Genomic DNA, 25862 nt, shown 5'->3' with positions numbered 1-25862 from the left:
TTCTGGCACTACTGCATAATAAAAATTGAGTGTGTTCTTGGCGCAGTGGCGTGCAATGGGGTCACCGGGGCATTGACACAGCACCACGGACCAACGGGAAGTGGACTCGTGCCCACAATCCTCCACACCGCCAAGCTGAGCTGCGTTGCCGTGGTAGCTGAGCACCTCCACACACTTGAGGGAGAGAAAATAGGCCCCAGGCTCATCCGTGAACCTCCCTCCTTCTCCCAGGCAACCAGCTCAGAGTGGCAGGGATGCTGTTGCCCACTGACCCTCTCTGCTACAGACGTTGGCATTGTATGGGCACAGGGAGATAAACAAAGGGAGGAAGATAACAAAGAAATTAAAGGTGTCCTTCACTCAGAGAGAAAATGCATTGTGTGTACTTTGTGGCCAACTCCACAGATAAACTGACAAACAGAGCTATAATTAAATTGTGCACTGTCAACTCCATTTAAGTGAACAGATATTGAAAATATAAGTCCATTTTCCCAATGTCCTCATCCTTCGCTACAGAATCATTTTACCCATTAACTCCTGTTCAGTGAATATGTTTTATGACAATATTGTTTCCCCAGGTTACACATTTTACTTGTTTACAGCCCAATTACACATGGTCACCCTCGGCGTGTCTACACAATCAAACAAAAAGCAAAGTTCAAATATAACAGTCGTCCGCCACAGATAGAAGGTTAAAACTGCAACATAATGTTCCAGTGGATGAATTCCACACAAAGCAATACACCTGAGAATATACAGTGAAGAGCAAATACTCCCTGAATGTACTTAGGATCGGCGACAACAGCCTTGGGGCAGGCGGGGGTCGGCGGACGCGCCCCGGGGGGGCAGGCGGGGGTCGGCGGACGCGCCCCGGGGGGGCAGGCGGGGGTCGGCGGACGCGCCCCGGGGGGGCAGGCGGGGGTCGGCGGACGCGCCCCGGGGGGGGGCAGGCGGGGGTCGGCGGACGCGCCCCGGGGGGGGGGGCAGGCGGGGGTCGGCGGACGCGCCCCGGGGGGGGGGGCAGGCGGGGGTCGGCGGACGCGCCCCGGGGGGGGGGGGCAGGCGGGGGTCGGCGGACGCGCCCCGGGGGGGGGGGGCAGGCGGGGGTCGGCGGACGCGCCCCGGGGGGGGGGGGGGGCAGGCGGGGGTCGGCGGACGCGCCCCGGGGGGGGGGGGGGGGGCAGGCGGGGGTCGGCGGACGCGCCCCGGGGGGGGGGGGGGGCAGGCGGGGGTCGGCGGACGCGCCCCGGGGGGGGGGGGGCAGGCGGGGGTCGGCGGACGCGCCCCGGGGGGGGGGGGCAGGCGGGGGTCGGCGGACGCGCCCCGGGGGGGGGGGCAGGCGGGGGTCGGCGGACGCGCCCCGGGGGGGCAGGCGGGGGTCGGCGGACGCGCCCCGGGGGGGCAGGCGGGGGTCGGCGGACGCGCCCCGGGGGGGCAGGCGGGGGTCGGCGGACGCGCCCCGGGGGGGCAGGCGGGGGTCGGCGGACGCGCCCCGGGGGGGCAGGCGGGGGTCGGCGGACGCGCCCCGGGGGGGCAGGCGGGGGTCGGCGGACGCGCCCCGGGGGGCACGCGGGGGTCGGCGGACGCGCCCCGGGGGGCACGCGGGGGTCGGCGGACGCGCCCCGGGGGGCACGCGGGGGTCGGCGAACGCTCGCTGATGAATATCAATTCCATGGAAGGTTGATGTGAAATGGATGTAGACCAATTCTATGATTTTATAACACGAAAGGTTTTTTTGCTCTCAGACTGCAAATTCCTACAATATTTCTCACACGACGGCAAATACGCGCCATCACAAAGGAAGGAAAGATATGTCTTTATATAGCAGCCAATCACAGCTTTCTGGAACATCTCAAAGTGCTTCAGCTACAATGAAAAACATTTGAAGTATAATGACTATTACTATGTAGGCAAATGTGGCAGCCATTTTGCGCAAAGCAAGATCCCACAAACAGCAATGAGATGAATGATCAGTTCATTTGTTTTAGACGGCGCACTTACCAACTGAGCCAGTGGGGGGTCCGGTTTTCTCTATTGAATAAGACAAAAAAGGATGACATGCTTTTTCACATTGTGATACATTACAAAATACATGTGACAGTACAAACTATACTGTACTTGCAGATATTTATAATGAAGGAGACAACGCTCTTTGGCAGTGGAGAATTTTTCTAGTTTTCTATCTTGCTGCCTTCCACTGTTGGTCAACGTCTGCTTTGTGCTGGACTACTGCCTTCGAAAAATACAAGCACTCAAGGGAAATGTCTGCGAGAGAGTCGATTCTATGAATACACTCAGGTTTATAAAAAATGCATAGACCGCTGGCTCTAAAAAGGCTCTGAGGCATGACATGTCCTGTCGTGTTATGCATGCATGAGTTTGTTGCTTACAAGATCAGGGCTGGGAGAGACCATTATGAATACTATTCCGCGACACGGTTTAAGGAGAGGATGAAAAGTTGAGTCAAGACGAGGGCAAGGAACAGCACAAACGACGACCGGAACTGAGGCTCCCTGCTTTGCAATTGCGTTCAGCATTTGAGTGCTTAACCTATTCATATGAAATTCCTTTTGTCTGGCATTTTAATGGAAGTGCTCATCCATTTATTTTAAATGGCTCAGCACCTCCAACAAAATAGTGGATCAAGAAATTTCAAACAAATCTTCTGCACGTTAATATGCGAATGGCTCAACATCGGAGGTAAAACATCAGAGCAGTTCTGGTGCCAGAAAAAAATCTAAGGGGAGGAGATAATCCCCCTCCTCCCCACCAGTGGCCATGCCTGTGCTTAATGTCAAGATAAATGTTCTTATCACTGAAACAAATGGAGAAAAATTGTGCTTAAACGTACTTGAGGCTTATTTTTGTAATTAAATTAAGGTGAGAGCTTGAACCAGTTGTTAAGGTAAACTGGTGGGAAAATGATTTTCCTGAATCACCGTTTATTGAGTCGGTAGTTTAGTCAGTGAGTAAATAATTCAACCAAGGGCCGACTGATGTGGGATAAGGTGCTGAATGGGGATAAAAGTTAAAAGTGCTTTCATGCATTTTACTGAAAGTTATTTTAATGTTTGGTGGGAATTCTGCAGTTTACAGTGGAGGGAGGGTCATCTGCTGGTTCCAGCGCATCAGAAATTCACTAGCCTCAAAGACATTATCAGTTTTTAAAATTAATCACTGTGTAATGAGGTTCAGTTTTTAAAAGGATTACTGTATATTTTCACTTATTTAGGGGACAGCTACGAGTCACGTGATAAAATGTTGCATTTGAATCAGAAATATGTGGTTTAGTATATTCATCCCTCAATCATCACTAAAACAGACTATCTGACCATTACCTCATTGCTGTTTGTGGGACCTTGCTGTGAGCAAATTGGCTGCAGCGTTTCCTACATCACAACAGTGACTACACTTCAAAAGTACTTCATTGCTTGTAAAGCGCTTTGAGGTCATGAAAGGAGCTATATAAATGCAAGTCTTCTTTTTTCTTTTGGCCACCATTTTGATGCCAAATGGAATTCTCTCTTTCATCTCTGCCCCCGCCCGCCCCCCCCACCCCCGACCCTTGGAAGCTCAGTTCAAGTTTAGTCAAGACAGACGGGATTACTTAGAATTTACAGCACAGAAACAGGCCATTCAGCCCCAACTGGTCTATGCCGGTGTTTATGCTCCACACGAGCCTCCTCCCTCCCTACTTCATCTAATCCTATCAGCATATCTTTCTATTCCTTTATCCCTCATGTATTTATCTAGCTTTCCCTTAAATGGATCTATGCCTCCCCTTAAATGCATGTTCCTTCCTCAAACATCTGGTAAGGGCCCTAAGCAAAACATTGAGCACCTCAAGATAATAGTCCAGGCGCAAAGCTGTTCATTCCTTGGCACAGGTTGAACAAACTTGCTCAGAGAAGCCATAAGGGTATCTAGTGTGGGAAATGGAAATGTTTTGCTTGCACAGTAAGAAGTTTATTTATCTCAATGATTGTTTTGGCACTCATCAAGGCCGGCGATTATAAAGCAGGAGAATGGGCACTCTCAGTGGGTGTCCACAGGTTATTTTACCATGGGGTGCATCACAGCTGAGCCTGATCCAATTCTCATCTGCTGTCCAAGCGTGCATTTTCCAAATGGAGATTCTAGGTAGCAAGCAGGAATGGGAACCTGGGCTGATTCTTTTCACCTCCCTAGTCCAGTAAGCTGAGGCATCCCAGCTCATCCTGCTTTTGAATCTCTTCATGAGTCTCATGTTTCCCTCACTCTCTCCGGAGTCCCATTGCTGTGATCTACTGTCTCGATGTGTCTGATCCCCAGCTGGGATCAACTAATTTAATGCATGCTGGCGATCAAAGCAGAGACCTCCCTGGCCTGTGAAGCTCAGTTTCACATTAGGCGATGCCTTTATCAGGGAGTCTACTCGGAAGGGGTCGATGCAGAAACACAGTACTTTGTTTACACAACTTGTTCAGTGACCCTAAAGAGAGTAAACCCAAAAATACAATCCAGCATGGTTGGTACTGGAAACAGTGTGGCTCCGGGTGCCATCTAGTGTATGTGTGCCAAGCCTGGTGGCAAGTTACTGGAATCACCCCTCCACGATGACTCGCTCAGCTCACAACACAGTCAATGCTCATCTACTTGATCTCACATCTCACTAAAGACATTGAGACAATGTGCTTGCTTTCTGAAATTCTCTCCCCTGCCTCCCATTACTACAAATATCAGGACTGACATTCCAGGCAGACTGGAGTAATGACATCACCTAATATTCTGTGCATAGAGAGATTCCAAATCCTTCAGGTGCCTAAAAATAATCTTGGCTGCTGTTGGATCCAATTAGAGATAATGACTAGCTGAAGAGATAAGGCATTGCTCCGACTTTACCTCACGGTCTGACGCAGCTTTGACAGTTGCTGCTACAGGTTGCCTGTTGCCTGGGGAAAGAACAGCAAAAGGACATAGCTCACCACAGCTTTCTACATGAAGGGTGTCCCAAAAACTAGCTACAGATAGCAGCAATTAAAACCAAAGCAATAACATTCTTGAAATACTGATGCTGCAATTAAGAAATTTTAGGAACAGGAAAAGGTCACTGAGCCCAATAAACTGTCACGTCAGGTCCCACTTACCTGCCTTCTCTCTCCAAAAACACATCTGAATGGCTTTAAACCCATGTATACTGTCTGCTTCAATGTTCTCCCCTGATAAATTATTCCAGAAGACAATATCAGAAGTATAGCGGCCCAGTACTTGGGAGCGGGGCCTTAAGTGACTCTCGGTGGAAAGTTGCATCTGACTTCTCTTCTTTCTCATAACTTCCTTTTATATATATATATAAAAAATATATATACACACACACACCAACACCAAAGCCCCATTAGGTCGAGTCAGCACTGAAGCCTAAACCCTGGACTCTCTCAAAGGATCATGTCCGGAATTTGTTCAGAGATATGGTTTGGTTCAAGATAGCCAGAAGGAAGTGCAAGAGTCTGCACTCGTGACTGGTGCACCAGCTCATCCTGCTTTTGAATCTCTTCTTGAGTCTCACGTTTCCCTCACTCTCTCTGGAGTCCCATTGCTGTGATCTACTGTCTCGATGTGTCTGATGCTTGCCCACCACTCACCGCTCCAGGCTCTACTCCACTTCATAGCCTCAGGTCACACCAGTCCTGCTCTCCAGCCGAGAGTTACCCCATGTCCTAAATCTCCTGCTTACCCATCTTCAGACGCCGCTCCCCAGCCTCAGGCCACTTGAGAGCCCCAGCTTTCGGTTCTGTCCTCTGATATTTGAACCCTTCACCTTGTTGAACAGTCTGCCACCCAGCCTGTCTGGCTGCGGCTGGCAATCGGACTCAAAAAATTTAAATCGGGTCCTGAAGTTAAATTCGGCAGGACCTCCGGGAAACCCGCACTTCCGGGTTCGCCGGCCGCTAAACCATCCCCCCCCGTAAATATCGGAGCCAATGACTTTATTTTAGAGAGTAACAAACACTGTCTGATCCTCACAGTGTCAAGTTGTGTGAACGGTATTTTGTCAGTATTGACAAGCTAGATCAATACTGCCACTAAATGCCAGCTGGAATTTGAGTAGAAAGGGCAACGTCAGTCAACATTTCACTGACAAACTGCCCTTATCTGAACGCCTGCATGCTTCATTGACTGAAAATGCAAGCATTTATCTTGTTGTCAACCATTTAAAGCCTCTGTAGCTCAAAGCAGTTTTTCTACAACAAGCCAAAAGGTATGTTTTGATGATAAATACCTTTCACGTGCAGAGAAACCGTACTTTTCTTCCCCTGTACCTTTTTTCTCCTCTCTTGGAGGTGTTGGTTCTTGCTGGGGTTTGGGTCCTTGGGCACTGGCAGCCTCACAGTGCCTTGCTCACATGGCCTTGCTCACATGGCCATTCTTCATGTATGAGCCTAGACAGTGAGGGGGGTCGTTTTAACCTAACTCGTCGGGGTGGGGGGCGGGGGGAAAGAGACCCACGGGATGGGCTGGACCACCAGTTTTACACCCTGCTCAATATTACTCCCCACTGACTTCAGTGCAGTGTAAAATCGAGCAGAGTTTAAAACCAGTGTTGCACCCAATCCCGTCAGTATCCCGACAGGCGGGTTAGCTTAAAATTACCCCCCCCCACAACCCCGAGTGTCAGCAGGCCGTCTGACTGTGGAAGGCATCACAGCCGAACCCCATCTTGGCCTCTCCAATGTCCAAATACACGCACTTTCCAGCAGGAATCTTTGGGCGGTGATGGGAAGCAGAAACTCCGGCTGATTTTACCTGGTGCTAGACGGGGGCACCGAGGCCAACTGCAGGATCTTAACCACTGCCTCAGCCGATTTCAGTTAATTCAGCAGAGGTCAGAGACCGAGCAGGGACCCTCTCTTGCCTGGGTTAGGGAGAGGAACGTTTCAGCCAGGGTTTCCCTCTCCTGGTCGCTACCCATTGAATTTTGCTGGAAAGTGCATGTATGTGAACATTTAGTGGTCAACTCTGATGATGCTCAGAAGGTTCTGGGGTCAAGTCCCATTCCAGAGACTTGAGCACAAATGCTAGACTGACACTCCAGTGCTGTACTGAGGGGGAAGTTGCAAGAGTCTGCACTGATGTCTGGTGCACCAGCTCATCCTGCTTTTGAATCTCTTCATGAGTCTCATGTTTCCCCTCATTCTCTCTGGAGTCCCATTGCTGTGATCTACTGTCTCGGTGTGTCTGATGCTTGCTCACCACTCCCCACTCAGCCACGAGTTGCTCTAGCATCTACTCTACTTCATAGCCTCAACATGACAGCCTTGGCTGAGCGGTAGCACTCTCACCTCGGAGTCAGTGTGCACAGCCATCGTTCGCAGCAAATTACCCAGCTTTCAGGAGAACAGCGTCCACGACACCACACAACCCTGCCACGGCAACCTCTGCAAGACATGCCAGATCATCGACACAGATACCACCATCACACGAGAGGACACCACCCACCAGGTACATGGTTCATACTCCTGTGACTCGGCCAACGTTGTCTACCTCATACGTTGCAGGAAAGGATGCCCCGGAGCATGGTACATCGGCGAGACCATGCAGACACTGCGACAACGGATGAACGGACACCGCGCAACAATCACCAGACAGAAGGGTTCCCTCCCAGTCGGGGAACACTTCAGCAGTCAAGGACATTCAGCCACCGATCTTTGAGTAAGCGTTCTCCAAGACAGCCTTCGAGACACACGACAAAGCAAAATCGTTGAGCAGAAATTGATAGCCAAGTTCCGCACCCATGAGGACGGCCTCAACCGGGATCTTGGGTTCATGTCACACTACACGTAACCCCACCAGCGAAAAAAGAGTTATCTGTTTTTAATAGAACTGGTCATTCTCTCTCTTTCTCTTCCTTTCGGATATTTCTCTCTCTCTCTCTCTGTGTCTGTCTGTCTTTGGGTTCGGACCGTTTGTATATTCAGTCGTCCTGTATGTACTGTCTCTCTGTCTGAATGCCTTGACAATGGGCAGTTGGAAAGGTTATCTGTAATCACCAGGCATTGTTCTCTGACTATATATGCGGTAACCTTCAAGGAATCACACACAATCACACTCCGAAAGCTTGTGATTTTCAAATAAAACTGTTGGGCTATAACCTGGTGTTGTAAGATTCCTTACAGTTGTCCACCCCAGTCCATCACCGGCATCTCCACATCTTGATTTTCTAGGCCGACATTTCATTGAGGGAGTGCTGCACTGTTGGGAGGTGCCGTTTTTCGATGAAACGTTAAACCAAGGTCCCACCTGTCCTTTCAGGTGGACGAAAAAGATCCCATGGCAATATTTCGAAGAGCAGGGGAGTTTTCCCCAGTGTCCTGGCTAACACTTATCCCTCAACCAACATCACTAAAAACAGATTATCTGGTCGTTATTGCTGTTTTTGTGGGACCTTGCTGTGCGCAAATTGACTGCTGCGCTTCCTACATTACAACAGTGACTACTTCAAAAATACTTCATTGGCTATAAAGCACTTTGGGACGCCTGAGGTCACGAACGGCGCTATATAAATGCAAGTCTTTTTTTTTCTTTTATTGGTTGAGAACAAAATAGTACAAAGACTCTCGCTGCCAAAGCTCTCATGAAGAATGCAGAGTTGGGTGAGGTACTGGAGGGTGGCTGGGCCCGGTGAAACCATACTCCTGATTCAACACCTTTGGGAGGAGGCCGGAGAGATTGTCAGTGTAGAAATTATAAAAGGTCTTTACAAAGTGGAGATGTAAAAGAGTTTAGAGACAGCCATTGGTGTGAGGCAATCCTCACTCGTAGATGCTGCTAAACTCCTGCTTTTTTGGGGATACTGATTGCATTACTTTACACTGCACAGCATAATTTGCAAAGAGATCGCCGTGATAACGGTCTGAAAGTTCTGCCTATGCAGGAATTTATCATCAATATGGGCGTAGGAACACAAGTAAGCCATTTAGCCCCTCGAGCCTGTTCTGCCATTCAATGAGATCACAGTTGATCTGCGACCTAACTCCATGGACCCGCCTGAACCAAAGGTATTAAGGGATATGGGGCTAACAAAAATTTATCATTCTCAGATTTAAAATTAACGATTGAGCTAGCATCGTCTGGACCAATATTTATTCATCAACCAACACCAAAAATGAATAATCTGGTCATTATTTTATTGCCGTTTGTGGGATCTTGCTGTGCTCAAATTGGCTGCTGCGTTTCCTACATTACAACAGTGATCACACTTCAAAAAGTATTTAATTGGCTGTAAAGTGCTTTGGGACATCCTGAGGTCATGAAAGGTGCTCTACCAATACAAGTTTGTTCTTTAGTCCTGTGCAGTACATAGAGTCTGCCATTTCCTGAAGACTCTATTGCAAAGAAATTTGTTTTCTCAACACCTTTCTTCTAAAAAAAAACCAACTTTTTTTCAATTTTCCAATTCTTACACCGCAGGTTATCATTGAATCATACAGCACAGAAAGGGACCATTCTGCCCATCGTGCGTATGCTGGCTCTTTGAAAGAGCGATCCAATTAGTCCTCCTTGCCTGCTCTTTCCCCATAGCCCTGCAAATTTTTTACGTCATGCTACAAAGAACAAAAAAAAGTAAACAAAGGAATCAGCATTGGGATAATAATGAACGTTAGCATCAGAGAATCAAAGCTGTGCACACTGACAAGCGCTGGTATAGTCACAAAACGTAAGGAAGCCTTCTCTTCCCTTCCCCTCTCGCCATCGCTATTTCCCCACGGGTACCTGTTTACCTGTTGTGCAAGTTCGACGTTTACAAAATTGACAAAAAAATGATTTAATTGCCACAAAAAGTGTACCGCAGAGAGGAGGGGCGACATGCTGTCACCCACGTTGGCTGCTGGACTCTACTTGGGCATTTTTATTCTGCCGAGATAATTAAATTGCAGAGAACACATGAACAATCCATCTCTGGAGGCACGGAATCACAATGAATGAAACCACAAGTACTTATGTCAGGATAAAATCGCACTTCAAGGCACAGTCATAATATATTAAAACCAGAATAACCTCGGCAGGTCTCAATGGCTGGTTCCTCATTGCCAAACCCCCCTCTCTCCCCACCCCCCCCATTTAATGTGTTTTCATTATGTTTGCTCTTTTTCTTTATCTGTTTGTTACCAGCTGCCCCCCCCACCCACCACAATAGCTCAGTTGATAAAGCTGATAAGGTGGAAATGAGGAGGAATTTCTTCTCCCAGAGGGCTGTGAATCTTTGGAATTCTTTACCCCAAAAAGCTGTGGAGGCTGAGTCATTGAATACATTCTAGGCTGAGTTAGACAAATTTTTGATCAGCAAGGGAGTCAAAGGATATGGGTAAAGGGCGGGAAAGTGGAGTTGAGGTAAAAATCAGATCAGCCATGATCTCGTTAAATGGCGGAGCAGGCTCGAGGGGCCGAATGGCCTACTCCTGCTCCTATCTCTTATGGTCTTATTATGGTTCTTGCTGTGGTGCTGAGCTATACAGATCAGATAGGCCCCAGGTTCAGTCGCTGGCCTGTACTGAGTTAACTGATATCAATGGTGGGGACACTTCGGCTCTGCACCCTTCGTCTAGGAAGGGCAAATTATCAGCCAGGCTTCTAATTCCTAAATCACTCTTTTGCTAGAAAGTGCACATGTATGGATTGCAGGCAAGGGCAAGATCGGCCTTGGCTACGATGACCCTCACGGTTGAGTAGCATGCCGCCTCTCAGTATGTAGGAGACAGGGAACTGGATTGCTAAGTGCCCAAAATCTCTTCACGCAGGAGAGAGGAGACCTTTTAACCCATCAAATGGAAAGCATGCCACTGGGTCACCCGTTCCCAAAAACATCAACCTTTGAAGTCAGTGAGGTGAACGTTGACTGCCAGCGCTGTGCAAACTGATCGGCAAACCGTTGCCACCAAGACAGATCACAATGTTCCAAACCATAAAACATCTTGGCAAACCTGTGGGCCTCAGATTCACTGTTGGCAAACATTCCTCCTATTTTTAGGGAGGAGATAATCTGTTTAATTCTCGTAATTTCTAGGCTATTACTTGAAAAATGACAAGGATAAAGGCTACTTTTGAAAGGATCCAGCACACAGAAACCATTACAGTTCCCAAAAACACCAGGGTAATTGGACACTTCACAAAAATATTCAAAACCTTGAGGATTTCCAGAAGGAGCTTATAAACAAATTTTAACGAGATGGTAGTACTACAGCAGACCTTCCATTACACTACTTTATTACTTCTGTTCCACTGTGCAGTAAACAACAATCATGAGAAGATCAGAAGATATGGGCAGATCTTGTCAGGATGAGAAATAATCTCACAATATTGTTTAGTTTATAATGGAAGCACAATTGAGAGCATTTTTTAAAAAAAAAAGTAAGGAATTTCTTTTTCAACTGAGTAAACTGGAATGGAACACAAAAAAAATCCACTTGACTTGTTCTTAAAAATTACAGCATTCATTGCTGGGGGGGGGGTGGAAAGAGATGAGGGGAATGACCAGATTCCAGGGATATTAAACCTACAGAGACATGTCACATTATTTCTGTACTGATCAGTCACTAATGTGACTACACTCAAGAGGTGCGAATGTGAATATAGCTTGAGATAACCACTCTTAACGCACTTATGGCGATTTTATATTTGGGCTTGTTTTCATTTGGAGGCCTGCATTCTTAAGCAGTTACACTGAAAAACGTGGCTCCCTTATCCACGGTGACAAGCTCGAGACATAGTTTTTCACGGGCTTTTGGGTTCACGACCGGGATGACCAAGCGTTTGGTCAGCGGTCCTGATATCTCATGTGGCTCGGTGTCAAATCTGGTTTGGTGATGCTCCTGTGAAGCACCTTGGGACGTTCGATTATGTTAAAGGCGCTACATAAATGCAAGTTGCTGTTGTCGTTATAAGGGAGCCAGATTATAGTACTGCAAAACTGCAGGAGCAGCCTCGTGAACATTTGGTGCCCCCGGATTCCAAACTAAAACAAGGGCCAACATGAAAGCAATTGGAGCAAAGTTCAGACCTGGAAAGATTGCCATGGAGCAGATTGACGAGAGCTTTTTGGCCAAGCTGGGTGACTGCTGCGGAAATTTTGAATTAATTTCTTGTGAGGTTGTTCAGCAGTTGAGATGGTTAATTATGTGTAGGGTTTATTTTCTCCCCTTACTTGTCCTTTGGTTTCCCCACGTTAGCTGATATTCCCGGGTGGACAGCCTGCTCTCAGGCATTTGCTGTTATCATTTATAACTAGAATTGGTTGAGTGCCGTTCTGGGGAGATGATAGCTTCTGAATTTTCTCTTTTTTTTGAGGTGGATGAAGTGCTGATAGGCTTCATTTTCCTGGGAGCTTTACCTCCCTACTACAGGAGTCAATTATCTCTGGGCACATTAACTTTATCAGCAGAGGCTGCTTATCATAGTTGTTAAGTCCGAGCCACAGTCCTGCTTTGCACTCTACGTGTTCTGAAAAAACAATTTCCAGAGACCGTCTCTTTTTAAAAAAAAAAATCGCCTCTGGGTTAGTGTTTGGGTCATTACAATCGGTCTAAATATCCCTCGGCTAGTAAGGGGAGACAATTCAGCCAGTCTTCCCACCCCTGTTCCCTCTCCAGCATCCACTGAATTACTTGGACGTCCAGTGACTTGGCGATATACTGCAGGTCAAGCTTTTAGAACCATATTTTACGAGCCTGGCCTTCCAAGTAAAAATCCCAGGATTGAACCTGAAAATGCATCTTTCTCATGGTATCCTAAATCATCCAATGGTAGGGTTGCCAACTCTGATTGGAAGTATTCCTAGAGATTTCATCACATGACCTCCCGCCTTTAACCGCCCCACATGGTCAAGCAGCCTTTGTTCCCCATCTACAATATTTTTATAACTAATAAACAGAAGTGTTCAAAGAAAATGGGGAAAAAAAGCACTTTTTTTTTTTGAACGCTCTGATGATTTTTCTCCCGGGCTTTGCTCACAGCAGCATCCAGGAGGTGAAATTTAATTCCTGGAGACTCCAGGACAATCCTGAGGGTCGATGGGCGTGACCCTCAGACGCTTCTTGTATTCATTTCTGGCACAAGGCCTTCAGTGGGTGGTGTAGTGCTGAGTACAGCTTGGAGTGAATCCTGTTGGGAATGCAGTGTACTACTGGAATAAAGCTTTAATGTGGCTCAGTACTGAGAAAATGCTGAACATGGCATTTTACCTGTTGAAAAAACGAGCACAGACGTGACCATCTTGACATGCGTTTGAATATTTGAAAACACAACAAACATAACTTGAAATTAAATTTAAAATCCTACTACCTGGTGCTTGACCCCTCATTGAACAGATTTACAGAAGTGGAATTTAGTCCATAAAATCAAACCCATTTATGTGCATCCATGCCACATGAGAAAATTTATAGTCACTGCCTGATGAATGCAAATTGTTAGCGAGGCCCTAAGTCTTATATACGCCTTGTAATGACACAGCCAGCTAGCTCTTTTCACGGCTTAATGTGTAAACGCAAGTGCCAGGTGTCATACAATGACGACTTGCATTTATATAGCACCTTTAACATAGTATAACGTCCCAAGGCACTTCAGAGGAGGGTAATCAGACAAAATTTGACACCGAGCCACATAAGGAAGTATTAGGATGGATGACCGAAAGCTTGGTCAAAGAGGTAAGTTTTTAAAGGAGTGTCTTAAAGGAGGAGAGGTGGAGAGGTTTAGGGAGGCAATTCCAGAGCATAGGGCCTGGATGGCTGAAGGCATGGCCACCAATGGTAGGGACAAAGAAGTGGGGGATGCACAAGAGCCATGAGTTGGAGGAGCACAGAGTTCTCGGAAGGTTGCAGGTGGTTACAGAGATAGGGACGGGTGATGCCATGGAGGGATACAGAGCGATACATACCAGCAGATTCCCTGGATCTTAGCTGAGGCACAACTTGATATGGTACAATTGGCTCTGGGTCTGGGCTAAGAAGGGGCAAAAGAAAATCAGCCCAGAGCTCCCTTTTCCGATTGTCATCCAGTGACTCCTGTTAGAAAGTGTGCCCAAGCTTGAGCTTTCGCTCCAGAAAAGGGGCAAAAATTGAGGGAGAAGTAACAATGGTCCAACTGTCCTGTTATATATTCTATCCCAGTTTTCAATTTATTTTATTATTTTTCTCTTCACATAAAGAAAGGTCACTCTCTATAGACCTGTGACCTATAAAGAGGATCCTTTGCAGAGAAATATGAAATACTATTTTTGTCCTGTGAAGTTTGATGACACAACAGCTTAGAAGTGAGCAGTGAGCTAGAAGGTCATCCTTAAAGTGAAAAGATAAACATTGTTTCTTCATCTCCCCGTGAAGCATTCTTTCCATACCATGAGTAAACACATTTACTGGCATGAACTTGGATCTCAGTGTGTTTTATCACCAGTTATCCTTAAGTACTTGCTTAAGGACACGGAGATCAGAGGGAGTGTTCTGTCACACTGAAAGAGTTATTAAGAAGTTAAAAAGTAACCTGGGAAGGTCCTTCTGCCTTTACGCCAGTTGTCCAATGGTTAAAAGCATTGGCTGGATGGTCCTGAGCCATCACAGAGCAGGGCTCTTCCCACCCCCCCCACCCCACAACCCCACTCTTACCCCCAATTTGTGCTGCTTTACCTCACAGCTGAGGAGAGGTGATGGGGGTGTTACAATTGACATCAGGATCCTCAAATATCCTGTCAACATTAAACCATCAACTCTTTACAGATTCAAAGATAATAAAAAGAAATTATATATGGCAGAATGGTGACTTTTCTCCCCCAGAAAGGTTTGAGAGCTTTAACTGATCATCTTCATTTTTTAAATTCCTAAACAAGATTTTATTGCAACAGTTATTTACTATATTTGCTGGAGAATTCCATAACTTTTCCTTTAATACGTTCTGTTAACATGAAAATCTCCTGTGTCATCCCTGTAGCCTCACAATTCTCTCCTTCTGTCGGGGGCACACACTGGATTGACTTGCAGATCGCTCCAGGGCTGTCATCAATGCTGATTAGTTGATAGGATGACAGTTGGAGAACAGAAATAGGTTTCTTCCATTGCACTGTCCCATCAAGAAGCCCAACGAAGAATCACAGAGTCGTTTGTAAAGAAAGGAAAGAACTTGCATTTACATAGCGCCTTTCACTCTCTCAGGATGTCCCAAAGCGCTTCATAGCCAATTAAGAAATCTTGAAGCGTAGTCACTGTTGTAATGTAGGAAATGCGTCAGCCAATTTGGGCACAGCAAGGTCCCATGAACAGCAATGTGATGTTAAAAAAAGTGATGTTGTTGGGAAATACATATTGGCTAGGAGACCATGGCACTTTGAAATAGTGCCATGGGATCTTCTACGCCCACCTGAGAGGGCATACAGAGCCTTGGTTTAACATCTCAGCTGCAAGACGGTACCTCCAACAGTGCAGCACTGGGGTGTCAGCCCGGATTATATGCTCAAGTCTGGAGTGAGGCTTGAACCCACAACCTTCTGACTCAGAAGCGAGAGTGCTACCAACTGAGCCAAGCTGACACTACAGATGAACAACAGCGAAGGCTTCCTGAATTAGAATTCCACAGCGAGGGCAAGGGGATCCAGTTCCTTGTTGTACTTCAAATTTCCTCATGGACCATTTCAACTCAGTTTCTTGGCTTTTAAAGATGTATTATTTTCCAGTGACCTTGTCAGATTTGTTAACAACATGCCTGCCAAGGCCATGAGGTCATCATATTGTGCCCACTCAACACATTCTTAATAAATTTTTAAAAACTCACAAAACAAAAAATGCGGCAGAGCCTGGAGCAGCAGCAGATATTGTGCTGTTCAAGTATAAAACCCAAGTAATATACAAAAGGAGGCCTGTGCCCATGTTCGAGGATTTACTAAGTCTGAACTCCAATGAAATGCTGACATTTATATTCTATCTTAACCTAATCATTGCCTTATAGCCACTATGCAAGGTTTGTATAGTGTTTTATTCCACTTTTTCTAAAAAGCAATTGTATGTTTAACAGCCAGATTTACATTTAGCGTGACTATTGTGCATCCCGCATCCCTCCACCCCGGCTCTCTCTCTCATTATTTCTAAATGGGGCCCTTCAATGACACAAAGCTCACAGATTTATTTTCTTTTCCTGAATAACAGTTGTCGGAATCTTCATCCACATGCTTGATTGTGAAGTGAAACTCTACACCATCAGTCCCTCCTACATAAAGGAGGGCTATGTCTGGTATGGTTTTGTTTTAGGGAGGGGGTGGGGGCGGGATGGTCACCAGCTTTGACATCTTGCAGCAGGTTTGCTCTTTAAATGAACGGCCAGTGAGGCTGAAGAAACAGCTAGGTTTCCGTTAAATGACTTCTGAAGTATTTAACCATATGCTCCAGCCCATCATTTTCTCCATGGATTTTAATTTTGATGATGCACTTGGTGCTTCAGATTGAAGGAGGAGGGGAAAAAAAACAACCAAACCATCAGTACTGATGAGCCTGCTGCAATGGTAGAAAGCTGAGGGCGTTGGTGCTGAGCATCTGTCAATTCATAGGATGCGGACAAACGTTTGCAATTTTCTACCTTTTCCGGAAGAATTTAATCTCCTTCAGCCCTACAATCCTCGCCCCGCTGGAACTTTCGATTCCTCTGATTCTAGCCTCTTCTGCTCCCCTCCAACCCTTCACCCCACCATTGGCAGCCCTAGGCCTTAAAGCTCTGGAATTCCCTCCCGAAACCCTTCCGCTTCTCCACCTCCCTCTCCTCCTTTAAGACCGTCCCTAAAACCCCCTTATGACCAGGTTTATGCTCATCCTTCTTATTTATCTCCCTCTTGGCCTCAGTGTTCATTTTTGTCTGATTGCACCTCTGGGCAGCATTTCTCTGTGTTATAGGAGCTATCTAAACGAAAGTTGCTGTTGCTATTGTTACAGTACAATTCCACAGGTATTCGCTGTCCTTCCGTACCTCACCCAAGTGACTATTCTTTACCCAGAGAGTGGTTAGAATGTGGAACTCATTGCCGCAAGGAGTAATTGAGGCGAACAGCACTGATGCATTTAAGGGGGAGCTAGATAAACATATGAAGGAGAAAGGAATAGAAGGTTATGCTGATAGGGTTAGATGAAGAGGGGTGGGGGGAGGCTCTTGTGGAGGATAAACGCCGGCATGGACCAGTTGCGCCAAATGGCTGCACACTCTATGTGCGCCTAGACAATGAGCGTTGATGGGCAATGCGACTGGAGGCCATTACAGCCAATTCTGATCCTCTTACCCTCACTCAGCTTCCGCATACTGGATAGCAAACAGGATCCTAAGCCAAGGGACATCCAGGTCAATTTTAGTATCTGCACCGCCACCCCAACCGCTAACCAAAAGACCAGAGATCAAACCTGGGACCTTGCTGATGTATAGGCTCGGTACCGCATTGGGTGATGCATTTACTCATGGGGGGGGGGGGGGGGTGGAGCAGGATTTTCTAAAATGCCGTTTACTGTTCTTCAACAAAGAAAATGCATCGGTGTCTCACGACCATGCCTCATGGACTAAAGATAAGTGTTTTTTAAAAGCATTTCTGACATTAGGTAATGCATCTGACAATTCACAAAGAGTAAGAATGGAGGATCAGAGTGGAGACCAACAGACACCATCAAGTGAGTAATAGACTGAACTTCCAGCACTTTTTTGGAAACTCAAAGTCAAACAGACATTCAATGCTACTGAGATAGAGATCCCACTAGACAACTCTTCCATTTTCTTTTTCTGTGAGGTAATTTTTCTTGATCAAGTCAAGTCACAAATCTCATCAGCTGGATGCCACCCTTTAAGAGGCTTTGACCCTTACATAGAGAACTAGTTCCCTGCAGTTTCAAGAAAAAAAAATCAGCTTCAATTATGTGAAGTTTGAGAGTTTGACTCGAGAAGTTGCCAGCTGACTCACTTTACTATGAATTCAGACTTTGTTTGAGAACAGTCCAATGATCCAGTTAATTTACCATGTACCTGGATAGAGCATTGAACCCACCAGTAAATCTAATGCTGCAGTTGCCTGCAGAGGGCCTGATTTCATCGGCAGGACAGTAAAGTTAATGAGAGGATGCTTGGCCGCCACCTGCCAGCTTTCCTTCTGGTTACAGGTTTGGCCGAGTGCTTGACCCGTCCTGCCAATGCAGGCCCACGATGCAGCTTTCCACTTGCAGTCCTGTTTGGGCCTTCCCCAAACAGGGAAGATTCAGCTATTACAAATAAAAGTCACAATCTGACTTATCAAACGGCCGTGCATGTTCCTTGCCATCTTCCTCACAACGTAAACAAGGCAATTCCACAGCTATGAGAGGCCTTCAAGTAGGGTGTAAATTATAAAGGCGACACTTGATTCATAAATTGGAGAAACAAAACATCTATCTTATACTCCTTCCATCTTTCCTATTGGCGCTCTTTAAAGGCAAACACAGCGGGAAAAGCTAAAACCAGTTAGAGATTAAAACGCTGTTTGTACACGTCCCTGCCTCTTTACGCTGTCCACCGATATAAAAGGATCCAGCTCTGTCTGCTTAGCTGTAAGCGGAGACTGATGGTAGCTCGCGAGATCCATGAAAATCTGGGTCTCAATGCTGTAGCATCCTTTATATTAAAGAGCGCTGTAAGACCATAAAGCTTACAGCGCAGGAAGTGGTCGTTCGGCCCATCGTCTCTTTGCTAGAGCAATCCAAAACTAATCCCATTGCCATACTCTCTCCCCATAGTCTTGCATCTTCTGCTTCAAACATATCCAGTTTTCTCTTAAAAGATTCAACGGTCTCAGCCTCAACCACAGCCAACGTTCCATGTTCCAACAATCCCCTGCACAAAGATATTTCTCCTAACCTCTCAAATTTTTTGTGACTATTTTAAATTGATGACCCCTCGTTACTCACCTTCCAATCAAAGGAAATGGTCTTTCCCAAGTCACTCTATTAAAACCCTTCATCAGTTTTAAACCTCTATTAAATCTCCTCTTAGCCTTCTCTCCTTTGGTTAAAAAAAAGTCCCAATATCTCCTCTTCCCTCATAATTACGGGAGTACCACATGCCTGAAATCAATGGCACACATGAAGGGGCTTCGAGTGATGCCTGGTAGATGCCTCAGGAGGGAGGGGACACCATCTTGAGAGTCGGTTTTGTTCCTCAGCTCTGGAGACAAAATGGCAGCGTTGCCCTTTTATGCTGTCAGATCTCCCCACGAACAGCAACGTGACACACTGTACCCTTATCACCAGTGTGCACTGTTGCTTTGCAGATGCCGAACCAAACCCTGCAGGTTTCTTCAACAAATTCAGCGCAACGAGAACCCAGGCGCGTTGAGCTAGCTCTGCAATATAAATTAGGGCTAAAGCAATCTCTAAGAGCAAGATGAGAATCCAAAACAGACAACTTACGATCCAGAAACGGCAACCCGTACTTGAGAACGAACCTTGTATTGGGAGTTCAGTCTCCAGAGCACACTGCTGGACCCAGCTGGCTGCATGTGGAATTTGTAGGGTGACACAATATGTTAAGTGGGTAGCCATTAGCACCTCTAGCACATTGTGTAATTGGAGCATCGACACCTCCAGCATCAAAGATTCTGGCAGCCAGGAGGCGAAAATTAGCTAACGCTACTATTTATTTCCACTTCTCAATTTACAGCAAATCCCACTTAATTTCTTGCCATCATCACTCACTACAATTAGCTGCAATTCCTCACATGGATGTTTGTTTAACGAAAGTACTTGTATCTACAACTGAGACATGTAACCACTAGAAGAAACAAATGGACCAGACTTTCCTGCACCAGCGTCTGCGTGTATTGATTGGATGGCCCGGGTGCAGTGCAGAGAGGAACGCAGGCGGGGAGCACTGCACGCAAGAGAGCCCGCCACGCGCCCAAGGCTTGGTCAAAGAGGTGGGTTTTAAGGAGGGTCAAAGGACGAGAGGGAGGTGGAGGGGTTTCGGAAAGGAATTCAAGGGTTGGGGCTACGGCTGGGGTGAACGGAGGAGGGTGCACAAGAAGCCAGAGAGTGGGAGGAGCGACGAGTTCTGGGAAGGGGGTGGGGGGAGGTTGTAGGGCTGGAGGAGATTAGAAAAGATAGGGAGGAGTAAAGGCCACATCGTTGGGCTCAACACCCCAGAGTTAGAGAGGGGAAAGTCAGCAAGGATTGAACCCCACTGGACCAGCACTTGTGTGGATGGGGAACGAGGGCAGGATTGGGCTCGGTGACGATGCTGCCCATGGTCAAATAACTTCCCGACACTCAACGCAAAGGCTCACTCGGGTGAGGTACCAGAAGTCAGATGGAAACCCAATGGAATTGTACCCCAGGAAGGAGTTCGGAACCTCAGGAGGGCAATGGGTGGGGCAGTGAAGAGGTCAAAAAATAAAGCGAAAAATATGAAAAGGAACATACAAATATTTCTTCCCTGAATGTCAGGCTGGAGCGGGGTGTGGACTCAAACCGTCACTATTCCTGCGAAAGGAACACGGCCCGGACTATAAGCTGCTTTTAAACTGGTCAGATTCTGAGAGCTGCAACCCGCCGTTTCTGCAGATAATGCCTGGGATAAGTTCCTGATAAAAACGAGGTCTACAAATCTGCATTGGTCAAGCGAGGGAGCGGATTGAACAGCATAAGCTCCCAGGATTAGATCAGTATAGAGGGCCTCTCAGGGAAGTGCGGCAATCTATCACTCTCTCCGTCCCATTTACACTGATCCCTGTTATGAATGAGGAGTCGTGCTCGCGAGGCGAGGCACCATTAGTAGAATGTTCTTTAAATCACATGCTCTGTCGACTAACGTGCTCCAATGATGGAGTGTGTGAAACACATGCTACATCTGTTATGAGCCTGTTTTACTGCTGGAATAACACTGGCTGAATATTTGCCCTCTATACATGTCGTAAAAGCATCACTGCACAGCTCATTTCCTCCAGCCAGAGGTCAGTGTGAAGCCTCCAGAAACTAAAGCTGAACCACTTCTTTCTTGGAGGACATTGTATTTGATTTCTTGGCCAGCCTTCCAGAATATTCCTGTGTTCTGCTTTATGTATGGCATTTGCACATGATTTGCTTCCCAATTTTTATTTTTTTTAAACTTGCAGTGCACATTTTATATTTGAATCCCTTCACGTGGTACTTTTTTTGTTAACATCTGCCTTTCCTCTCCTCCTGTTCCTGACCGATGTTGGGGAAGAGCTCTACAGGACCCCTCTCCTGTACTTCACACTAAATCGGCATCCTTCACGTGAGATCGAGACACTGAAGCCCCCCATTTTCACCTATCCCGGGAACCAGTCGGACGTCCGTTTTACACCTCGCCCTGATTTGATTCTCCAATGACTTCAGGCGGGGAGTAAAACAAGCCTCCGACCCCCCCCTGAACACGTCCCCATTCCCGCCGGGCAGGTTAGGTTAAAGCTCGAGAGTTACCAGGCCATCAAATCAGAGTATAATTCATAACCTCATCTGACAGCCGTAGAAAGAAAAAGGCTTGCATTTATATAGCGTCTTTTCACGACCACAGGACGTCCCAAAGCGCTTTACAACCAATGAAGTACTTTTGAAGCGTAATCACTTTTGTAATGTAGGAAACGCAGCAGCCAATTTGCACACAGCAAGCTCTCACAAACAGCAATGTGTTAACTACCAGATAATCTGTTTTACTGATGTTGGTTGAGGGGTAAATATTGGCCAGGATATCAGGGGGAATGCCCTTGCTCTTCTTCGAATAGTGCCATGGGATCTTTTACGTCCACCTGAAAGCGCATACGGGGCCTCGGTTTAACGTCTCATCTGAAAGACAGCACCTCAGTCAGTGCAGCACTCCCTCACTGTGAGTGGCATCCTGGATTTTTTAAAATTCATTCATGGGATGTGGACGTTGCTGGCTAGGCCAGCATTTATTGCCCTGGAAAAGATGGAGGTGAGCCGCCTTCTTGAACCGCTGCAGTCCGTGTGGTGAAGGTTCTCCCACAGTGCTGTTAGGAAGGGAGTTCCAGGATTTTGACCCAGTGACAATGAAGGAACGGCGATATATTTCCAAGTCGGGAAGGCATGTGACTTGTGGGGGAACGTGCAGGTGGTGTTGTTCTTATCTGCCAGCTGCCCTTGTCCTTCTAGGTGGTAGAGGTCGCGGGTTTGGGAGGTGTTGTCGAAGAAACCTTGGCGAGTTACTGCAGTGCATCTTGTGGATGGTACACACTGCAGCCACGATGCGGTGGTGAAGGGAGTGAATGTTTAGGGTGGTGGATGGGGTACCAATCAAGTGGGCTGCTTTGTCCTGGATAGTGTCAAGCTTCTTGAGAGTTGTTGGAGCTGCACTCATCCAGGCAAACGGAGAGTATTCCATCACACTCCTGACTTGTGCCTTGTAGATGGTGGAAAGCTTTGGGGAGTCAGGAGGTGAGTCACTCGCTGCAGAATACCCAGCCTCTGACCTGCTCCTGTAGCCACAGTATTTATATGGCTGGTCCAGTTAAGTTTCTGGTCATTGGTGACCCCCAGGATGTTGATGGTGGGGGATTTGGCGATGGTGATGCCAATGAATGTCAAGGGGAGGTGGTTAGACTCTCTCTTGTTGGAGATGGTCATTGCCTGGCACTTGTCTGGCGCGAACGTTACTTGCCACTTATGAGCCCAAGCCTGGATGTTGTCCAGGCCTTGCTGCATGCGGGCTCGGACTGCTTCACTATCTGAGGAGTTGCGAATGGAACTGAACACTGTGCAATCATCAGCGAACATCCCCATTTCTAACCTTATGATAGAGGGAAGGTCATTGATGAAGCAGCTGAAGATGGTTGGGCCTAGGACACTGCCCTGTCCTATGTGTTCAAGTCTCTGGAGTGGGATTTGAACCCACAACCTTCTGACTCAGAGGCAAGAGTGCTACCAACTGAGCCACAGCTGACACGAACAGGAGTAGGCCATTCAGCCCATCGAGCTGGCTCACCTACAGTGTGTTGCCTGAAGAACAGTTGGGGCTGCTGCCACTGGGAGGTGGAGCTTGCCGGCTCTCCAGAACTGAAGGGCTACATGCGGGTGGGGTGGTAGGTATGGCCTCTTGTCGGGGAATGGTCCACAGGTGCCACCAAACAGCAGAAGCAGAGGGCTGCCCTTTATCAGCAGGCTGACAACTCAGCCCGTGGTCAGGACCCAAGAGGGCAGAGCTCATAAAAGTGCTGCCGCCATTTTCCTTTGCTGTCAGTGATGACCAGCGACACCTCTTCCCAAGCAGGGGGCTGGTGCCCATCGTGACGATTGGCACCTGGGTGTTATCACTCCTGGTGGCTCTCTGGGGTATAAGTTTTCACAAGCCATTATTTAAGGTGTCACTTTAGTGTTTGTGGCCCTGCTGGCCCAACGCTTTAAAATCCTTAAACTCAATCTAGTTTTATTTGCTGAGCAAAGATATTGAGCTTACGAGGCCCAGCCGCCCCTTTCAAAGGCAACAGGGCTATCCAGTCCACTTGCTTCCTCAGCATTAAGATGCCTGTTATTTATTATCATGGCTCGGACAGCCATAACATATACATATAATACATACACACATATTTTATATATATATATACACACATATATGTATATACACATATGTAATACTTAAAGTTGTGACCAGTCTGGAAGACTTCTAAAACTATGTTTTATTGATTTAGCTGTTTACATTAGGCACAGTGACAGCCCAAGTTTAGACACTTGTATATTCAACTCCATTTTAAAGTTACGCTGGATGATTTCTCAGCTGTAACATGATAATTCACTTAAGTATTAGAAGATGCATTGTAAAGAAATGGGGCTTTATTGCCTCTGTCGCCATCCGTTGCATCTTCTCTCACCTAATTGGGAGAGTTAACTGTTGGTTGGACTTGAATTTGTCAACACTGAGACGTGAAGCTCAGCTTTAATCACAGGATGGAGAGAGGGATGAGAATTTCTTCTGTTTGCTATTTGAAGGGAAGTCCTGTTCACGTTTATGATTGCGCTACAAATAGCGAACAGAGGAAATCGTTGCTCGCTGTGTTCATAACTTCCCTGATTTTATATTCTAAATTTCATGACAGCCCTGCGCTCAGAGCCAGCCCTCAATTGCAGATGTGATGTTTGACGTGATGACAGCCATTTTGGTCGGCCCAGGCGTGCCGGCGGAGCGCGCGGCCCAGGCGTGCCGGCGGAGCGCGCGGCCCAGGCGTGCCGGCGGAGAGCGCGATTTTGACATTGCCAGCCTCATGGGCTCTCCCCATGACTGTCCACAAGAAGCTTCACTGCATTGAAACACATCAGAGCAGCTGCGGCTATGAAAACCTTTGGGCAGGCAGTACTGCTGGTCTCCAAATTTGCCACATATGAGCAAAAAAAAATACTGCAGAAACAAGAAACGATACGCACTACAGGAAAGACTGTACGTATTAGAAATCTATCAAATGATAAATCTGTCTTTACCCTCCTCACTTCACTGGAACGGTGAGAGGAAATTCTATGCTTCAACAGCCACTATTAAGCAATTAACACTGACTTTTTGTGGCATAACACAAATCTCAAAGAAGGCTGCATTGAAAACAACTAATCTTACCTGATTAAACGGAGATGAATGATTCTTTTGGCAGTTAGTAAAACATCCCCCAGTGGCTTATGACTTCATGCCCGTGTTATTTATTTCTAGCCCGTGACAAGCCTCATCCAGTTACTGTGTTTTCACAGCAGCCCTGAAGAGCGGGAATAGAATCAGGGTCACTCTGGCCTCTACTCCTTTTGTTCGCAAAGTAAGAATAACGATTCAGAGGGCACGACTGAACATTCTCACACCAGACTCAATTAGTTTCTGGCTCCTCAGGCACAAAAGGCAGGGCAGCAGTGGTGCACAGTGGCCATGTAGAAAATTCAACTTCAGCGATTAAAAAGGTAAACTAGCAGCAACTTACACCAAACAAAACATGTAGGTCCAGCAACGTCTCAGATTTAAAATTCTCATCCTTGCCTTCAAATCCTTCCATGGCTTCGTCCCTCACTATCTCTGTAACCTCCTCTAGCCATAAAACCTTCTGAGATCTCTGCGTCTCTCCAATTCTTGCCTCTTGTGCATTCCCGATTTTCGTTGCTCCACCACTGGAGGCCGTGCCTTCAGCTGCCTAAGTCCCAAGCTCTGGAATTCCCTCCCTAAACCTCTCTCTTCTCCTTTAAGACGCTCCTTAAAACCTACCTCTTTGACCAAGCTTTTGGTCACCTGTCCTAATATGGCTTATGCGGCTCGGTGTCAAATTTTGTCCGATAAATCGCTCCTGTGTAGCGCCTTGGGACGTTTTACTATGTTAAAGATGCTTTATAAATGCACGTTGCTGTTTTTATTTGAAAAGTGAAGTAGAGCTTCTTCCCAATATGCTCAGCTCGGAGTTAAGGCAGCTGCAGCACCCCTGAACCAGTTAGGGGGAAATAAAACACAGGAGTGGGGACTTTAACTTCAGGTCAGAAAGCTGGGAGAGAGGCCGACAATCCCATCCCACCGATTTTAACGGCTGGGCCTCCCACGTCAACCCACCTGCCCGCTGCCCGGCCGGAAAGTATCGCATTTTCAACTGCACGCTTTCTGTCGGGCGGAGAGTTAAAATCCCGCCTCCCGCCCCAGCCACACACACCTCTCCCCCTAGGGCTTCTGCTCCTGAACCCAACCCAGTGACCCCTGCTGGGAAGTGCTGAAAGGAGAGGATCAGGCTCCCCATTGATCACAGGAGAGCTGCCCATCTGGCTCCACACATGAAGAATGGAAACTTGGGCAAAGCAGCAGAGGGCTGCGGGTGCGCTTGGAATTGTATCCCGGCAACAGCCCTGGGCTCCGACCACCTAAGGGGCTGC

General features: G+C 47.1%; 1 protein-coding gene across 10 annotated transcripts in view; it reads right to left on the bottom strand.

Annotated features, from left to right (window-relative positions):
- celf2 (cugbp, Elav-like family member 2) overlaps positions 1-25862 on the bottom strand; it is a 472545-nt gene that overhangs the window by 199053 nt on the left and 247630 nt on the right. Inside the window, exon 1 of one of the 10 annotated variants that reach the window (XM_068005131.1) lies at positions 24586-24650. The exons of the other annotated variants lie outside the window; for them this stretch is intronic. The gene's annotated coding sequence lies outside the window, so the exon portion shown is untranslated. Of the gene's footprint in view, positions 1-24585; positions 24651-25862 lie in introns of those variants that run through there. 10 annotated transcript variants of the gene reach the window in all.

Source organism: Heptranchias perlo, chromosome 24 (genome assembly GCF_035084215.1).
Source record: "Heptranchias perlo isolate sHepPer1 chromosome 24, sHepPer1.hap1, whole genome shotgun sequence".
NCBI classification, from domain to species: Eukaryota; Metazoa; Chordata; class Chondrichthyes; order Hexanchiformes; family Hexanchidae; genus Heptranchias; species Heptranchias perlo.
This window is presented reverse-complemented; position numbering and strand designations above follow the sequence as displayed.